The following is a 6,892-nucleotide window of genomic DNA, read 5'->3' on the forward strand; positions in this document are numbered from 1 at the left end:
CAAGTATGAATATAGAAAAGTTCATTGTCTTAATACAAGTGTAAAAGATGGGCTGAGTATTTAGAAATTGGACACTTGTACATGCCTTTCATTTAATTTTATCTGCAGTATGAACCAATTACAAACTTGAAGATCAAATGATGAAATTGAATTTGGGCACAATTGGAAAGACCAGAGTTGGCAGAGTATATTATTGAATCTTTACTTCTGTATCTCTCTTTATTCTCTTCTTTCTATCCTGATATGCCCAGTATTGGTACAATGCACCAAGAATTCTTGTTGGGATCTTAAATTTTTGCTGTCCTTTTCAGGTGAATCTTGTTCATGCCAGCTCAGATGATCTTTCAGAAGACTGGACTTCATGAAGCTATGGCTTTGTGGATGACATTTAAATAGTCAATCGCTATGAATCTAAGTTTACCTCTTAGATAATTTTATAACCTTCAATGAATTGTTCTATTCTTTTCTTTTCTTTTCTTTTCTTTTCTTTTCTTTTGGCTTTAAGATTTCAGTCTTCTATGAGCTGCACTATGATACAGCACTCTGGCAACGTAGCTTTATTAAAAGCCCAGATACAAAGTCCTTGACTTAAGATCTTTAAAGCACAAAGCTTCTTTAATATTAAGGATCAAAAAAGAAAAATTTCAATAAAAAAGTTCCTTACTTCATGAAGAAAGATTTGATGTTAAAAGTATATCTCCCTCATGAAGATAGGAAATGCATACCTGATACTCATTTAAATGAAGCATTTTTTGTACATTCCACAGTCTCAACACAAGCCTAATAATAAAGTAGGAATGAGTTAAGGATGTTTATGGTGAAGAAATATATTCAGCAGATCCTAATGATTTGGGAGACAAATACCCTCTTCATCATATAGCCTATTAGTTTAAATAGTTGCATAACAGGAATATATCGTGTTTTGAATCACAGCAGTGAATTTTGGTATGCCCTTACATGGTGCAGTAGTACAGATGTTTTAGGTTGTTTACTGCATTACAAATGATACCTCTCCATTAGTAACGCCCCCCCCCCGCCCCAAACCTATTGAAACCAATAATGTGTTTCGTCTTAATAAGGTAATTGATCTTCAATAAGGTGTGCAAATTCAAGTAACCTATACATTAGGTTGCATTCTCGTGCTTTAAACACTTCTGATAAATCTATGGTGGTACATCAGTTTGGTCCACCTGAGGATATGGCCTTCACTGGCTTATATAGCAGTATCAGTTCATAACTGAACTAAATTCTGTAGAAGGTTTTTGCCATTCTTTTCCTTTTGACCTTGAATAACTTGCATAATGTTTCTTTTGCAACAGTCGTCGTTTGAGGTAATGTGCTCTCTCTCCGTTTTAGTCGGATGCACTGGAACGTGAAGATGAGAGGTGCTATTGCTCTGTAATGTAGTAGTGCAAATACCTGTGAATAAGGCAGAAGAATAAAAACATTATTTCCCATATTTTCTAGAGTGCTGAGGATGCAGCAGCTCTTAACAATGAGAGCTGCAGAAAATGTTTGAAAATCTGGCTAAACTAATTGAAAAACCTAAATGATACTGTTATAAAATCTGTGTCCAATTGTGTCTGCGGAACATTTCTGTAAATTTGGTTCCTCTGCAGTGGATCTGTTCTTACATCAGGCTCATGACACACAAACCTAAGGCTTTTTTTGCTGTGGACACCAAGGTTTATTTTGCCTTACAGACATGCATGCATACCTCCTAACCCTCTGTTCCAAAAAGAAAGGGAAAAATACTCAGTCACTTGTGCTCATGGCCACAGGGTAGCTAGGCAGTTAGCACTGTACCATTTCCCCCTCTGCCATGTGTGAGCTCTCCTGCTTTACCATACAGTGAAATTGCCATGTGTGCACTATGATTTTTACAGCAGAGTAGCTCACGTGTGTTTCTTATCCCATGGTCAAAATACACTTTTTTGTCAATGATTTACATGGCATGAATTAGGATTCCCTTTTATAGATGTTTGCTAAAGCAGTGGCATGTCACAGGCACATCAAGCTCAAATTGTTACTGCACTATTTCATTTAGTTCTTTAGCTTTGGACTCCTATATATTGTGCACACTTACACTTCCTTCACATTAATGCCCAAAACCCTCTTGCTCTTCAATTATGTTTATTCAACATTTTAAACAAGTGGCTAATATGATATAATTCAAGAGTGAATGGAGCATGATGCAAAGATAGATACATTATCCATTTATCCATAAATTATCCTAACCATTTAGGAAGCCCAAGCTACCTTTGGTCTATCTTGAAAATGTTTATCATTGTGCTGATCATGTTACAAACTGTCCACTCGAAAGCAGCCTTTTGTGAGAATGTTGGCTACGACTTTATAAGGTTGACAGGTTTCCAATTTGACTCTTTATAGGGACTTTTTTCTTTTTTTTCAAAAAGTGCTGAGCCATCCATGCTTGAAAAATCAGGTCATTTTGAGTTCTGCACATGAGACACTTGAAATGTTGCTAATAATTCTAAAAATATTGTCACTTTTCCATTGTATTATCAGAGAATAGCTGTATAGTGAAATCCTGTGTTGTAATAGAAACAGCTGAGACCACTTTGGTGGTAGATATTAGGGGTGTGCGAATCAGGCTCTATTCGACTCTGATTCGGCCTGAATCAGGGACAGTGCTTTGATTCATTGATTCGGATCACTGTCCCTGATTCGATTCAGCCAAATCCAAATCTGAAGATTTTATGCTGATTTGGAGAATTGGGGATTCGGACATAGACACAGCTTTAAAAGTGCTTCTGGTCCACTTCTGGGTCTGCTGCCGAGCGTGCTGAGGAGCCCCTGCGCTTCTGTGGGACACTCCATGTGCCCCAGCATTGCAGCGCTCATGAGCCCCTGCTACCTAGAGGTACGTAGAAAAAACATTTAAAACTGTCTCTCTGTCCGAATCGCTGAATCTTTGTGAATCTCGCCGACGCGATTTGGAGGGTTCTGATTCGATTCAGAGACATTAAAGAGTCCTCTGATTATATTCAGATTCGGCGATTTGGCCACCAGGCCGAATCTCTGCCGAATCGATTTGGGGACCGAAGCTTCACACAGCCCTAGTATATGCTATAATTTACACGTCCACTATCTCCATGTTATTTTTAACAAGTAGAACTGTAACCCCTTTGCCAAGAGGTCAGCGTTAGTATTCCCATCTCATATATGGGGAAACTGAAACATGTGGAATTGAAGCAACTTGTTCATGATTGGTACCCAGGCCCTTGTCCATGCCTGGAATGGCATCCAGGCCTTTCAAGTCCCAGCCCAGTGCTTCATCCACAGCACTATAACATTGCTTGTACTCAGGGGAGGGAGGAGGAAGGAGTGTCCAGGGGCCTGCACCTCCCATTACAATTCCATGGTCTGCCCATTTGAAGAGGAGGACTGCATGCTGTAGCTGAGAAAAGGCTCAGGTTTCTACGGTGCTAGTAGATACGAAGCAAGAATAAAAGAAATTTAATTGATTTCATGACAATGCTGCAGCGCATGCCTCAAGTAAGCCACTTGCTCTGTGTTGTGTAGTGTATTGAAAGGAGAGAGGCTGAAAAAACAGCTATTCACATGCCTTTGTCGCTTCGGAGGGATAGCTAGACAATGCGTGCCCTTTGGGACTCGTACAGGTAGTGGAATGAGGAATGAAGAGGAAAAGCAGATGGAGGAGAAACTACCCAGAAGGGCTTGCTCCCCACCGCCCTTTCTCCCTCCCCCAAAAATAAGGATCACAAAGGCAATTTGCATTAGTGCTGCAGTGAAACAAGCCTCCATATTATAACAGTTTAATTGTAAATTGAAATTGCCTTGGGACATCTTAGCAATTGAGCTTCTCTGCAGATTCATAAGATTAGAATAGCGGCAGCTCCAGCATATGACAAGTGCTGCACAGCTGTGCAGGAAGAGGCTCTCTTCCCTTATACAGATGCAGACATACAAAAGCAGGGGAAGCATGAGTGGTTTCATGTTTTGGGGGGTGGGAATTGTGTTTTTTTTCCTTCTTGCTTTTGCTGGCTTTTGGCTTTTGCAAAGAAATAAACATCCTTGTGTCCTCATAGTTCCTCCTTAGGGTGTCTTTTCACTTTTCAAAAATAAGATGCAGAGCAGTAAAAGAGGAAGAGGAAAGGTTTGGGAACTTAGAGAGAAAACCTTATCTGTAAGGACCTCCATCTCAACAAGGAGAGTGTGGAGGAGGAATTAATAGTCTTGCTGCAAAAAAATAAAACATTTAACAAATTACACCTGCATTGTTAGTCTGTCTCCACCTGAGATCGCAGGGGAGAAGTCGCTTATATTTATGTTGAGTACTATCTGCCTCTTTCTGTCTAATATGTACATAAAATAGAGAGACACTTTGATCCTCAGGGCTTGTTCATGTCAGGAGCTATTCCTGGTTAACTCCCTATGTGGACATACTTACTCTGAAATAAAAAAGCTAATTCAGAATGAGGCACTCTTATTCCAGAATAAGTATGTTCATACCCAGAATTAATCAGCTATTTCAATGCTAATTTATCCATCTTTTCAATGTGAATTAATTTATCTGTGTGGATAAACCCTTAGATTTTCAGTGTCCCAGTAATGCAGATCTTCAGATTAGCCCACCCCCATAGAGTCATTCAGTGCAATAAGAATTGCATTGGGTTAGCAACTGATATGGTTATAGTAGCACAACTCTCAATTGTGGATATAGTTATGGAAATGAAGTATAATAATAAGCACCTTTACTTGTATAGGACAGCATCTGGAGAAAGAGACTGCCCTGCCTTAACAAAATGGTTTCTAAACTGATAAAGTACAAAAGTGATGTGTAGTACATTATTAGGGAAGACTAAGAGGGCACATGTACACGTGTATTTTAATGCACATTAAAGTCTCATTAAAAAATCTGTGCTCTTTAGTTAATGCACATTAAAATAGGCTATTGTGCATTATGGCATTGCTAAAGAACCATGCTCCAGGGTTTAAATCAAATCTATTAAAACTATGATTAAAATCACTGGTCAGGAAGCCTCAATTTAATGATTGTTTTCTACAAAAAGTGCATTCTTGTTGTCTGAAGATATAACTTTAATACATGTTCTTCACAACTCAGAGATAGGTTTCATTTTTAAAAGGTACATACTATACATTTTAAAGCAGTGATTTATTTTGATATTTTTTCTAATTAATATTACAGTTACATCAAAAAACGGAATTATATTTTGGTTATTTTATTTACCAAAGCTGATTGAAGCAAAGACTTGTAAAGTCATTGGGAGGTGACATGTCTGCAATTCTCTAGATGAATCATGGATATTTGGGGAATATTTTTGCCACATTGTATTAGGAAGACATCAAATGAGCACTGCAGCCATCTGTTATTAGCTTGGGAGTTCATTCACTTTCTTCTAGATTTCTTCTCATCTTTGATTTCTTCTCTCTTTTGTGGCCTGGCAGCCTGCCACCACAACCTTGATTCATTTAACTTCTTGAAACTTTGCACTTTTTACACCAACTTGCAGAGAGACAAGAGGGTTGATGGGTAGGTAATCAGGTTTGTTATCTCTCACCTCCATATACTGCTGTGAACAAGGATGTTATCTCTGGAGACACAAATCCACAGTTTGTGAACTGAAACTAAGCATCACAGACATGCTTAATGGGATCTTCTAGACTGAGCACCCATTGGGTAGAGTGGTATTCTTTAATCTGTACTCATCTGTAAAAGAGTCTCTGGGAACCATATAATCTTGGGCCCCTAATATAATCCATGGCCTGTTGTGACCTAGTTATAACATTTTTCTAAAAAGTTTACATGAATAATTTGTCTCAAATAGTATATATTTAGAAGTTATAACCACTATTCCATGATGATATCTTTGAGTTTTAACATATTATTAAATCAAAAAATCTGATTTTTTTTAATTAAAAAAAAGAAAGAAAGATTTTTATCTTCCCTACCATGCTCTTTTAAGATTGGCTAATGCACATTTTCCTAGTATCTCATAATAGTGGTACTAGATGTAATGCTCGTTAACTGAAGCGTGTTAACGTATGTGTAGAGGTGCCCAGAGATTTTGTAATTAGGTGTTGGGGAGAAGAGATGAAGCAGAGGTAAAATGAAAACCAACATAAAATGAATGCAGAAGGACGTACCTCAGGGATCATTTTGGCTTGTGGTAAGGAGTGTGTGTGTGTGTGTGTGTGTGTGTGTGTGTGTACATATATATGTGTGTGTACATATGTGTGTGTGTGTGTGTATGTATGTATGTATATATAATGTCCTGAATTGCTGATGAGAGAAAGGAGGAAGCAACATTTCTTATGGCCCTTTGCTTATGTCACACACCCAGACCCACCCATCACTCAGCTAACTAGTATTTGTGGAGAGAAGAATTGTGGAGTATTTGTGAAATGAGGCATGTTGGATAAGCTGTTTATATAGAGGCTTGTTGGAGGTTAAAGTCATGGGAATAGATGAGACCAACCTCCTAGAGAGCATTGTTCTTTGGCTGGGACCTTTTAAGTGACACAAACCTGCGTTCAAGGTTGAAGTATGGGGACTGGGTGTAAACTGTGGTGCAAAGAACAGCCCTTACTCCCAATTGCTTTCTTTCCCAAGGGAATGAAATGAACTTCAATATCTTCCCGTGATTTAATAACCAGTAATGAAACTTTATGAACCATTTAATTTATTTTAAATTTCAACTCTTGCATCAATCTTTCCAAGTTGATAAAAAAAAAAAAAAAAATGGACTTGGCATTTAAATAGCTCTTGAGCTACCTAGAGCTAGATTCATTTTTTTTTTTTTGTTGCAAATATATTATAGCTTAAATGTTTTGTTTTTAAATTAAACCACCCATTTTTTCACAATTCCCATATTTTGTATGTTTA

Source organism: Gavialis gangeticus, unplaced genomic scaffold (genome assembly GCF_001723915.1).
Source record: "Gavialis gangeticus isolate Ggan-Ray unplaced genomic scaffold, GavGan_comp1, whole genome shotgun sequence".
Classification (NCBI taxonomy): Eukaryota; Metazoa; Chordata; order Crocodylia; family Gavialidae; genus Gavialis; species Gavialis gangeticus.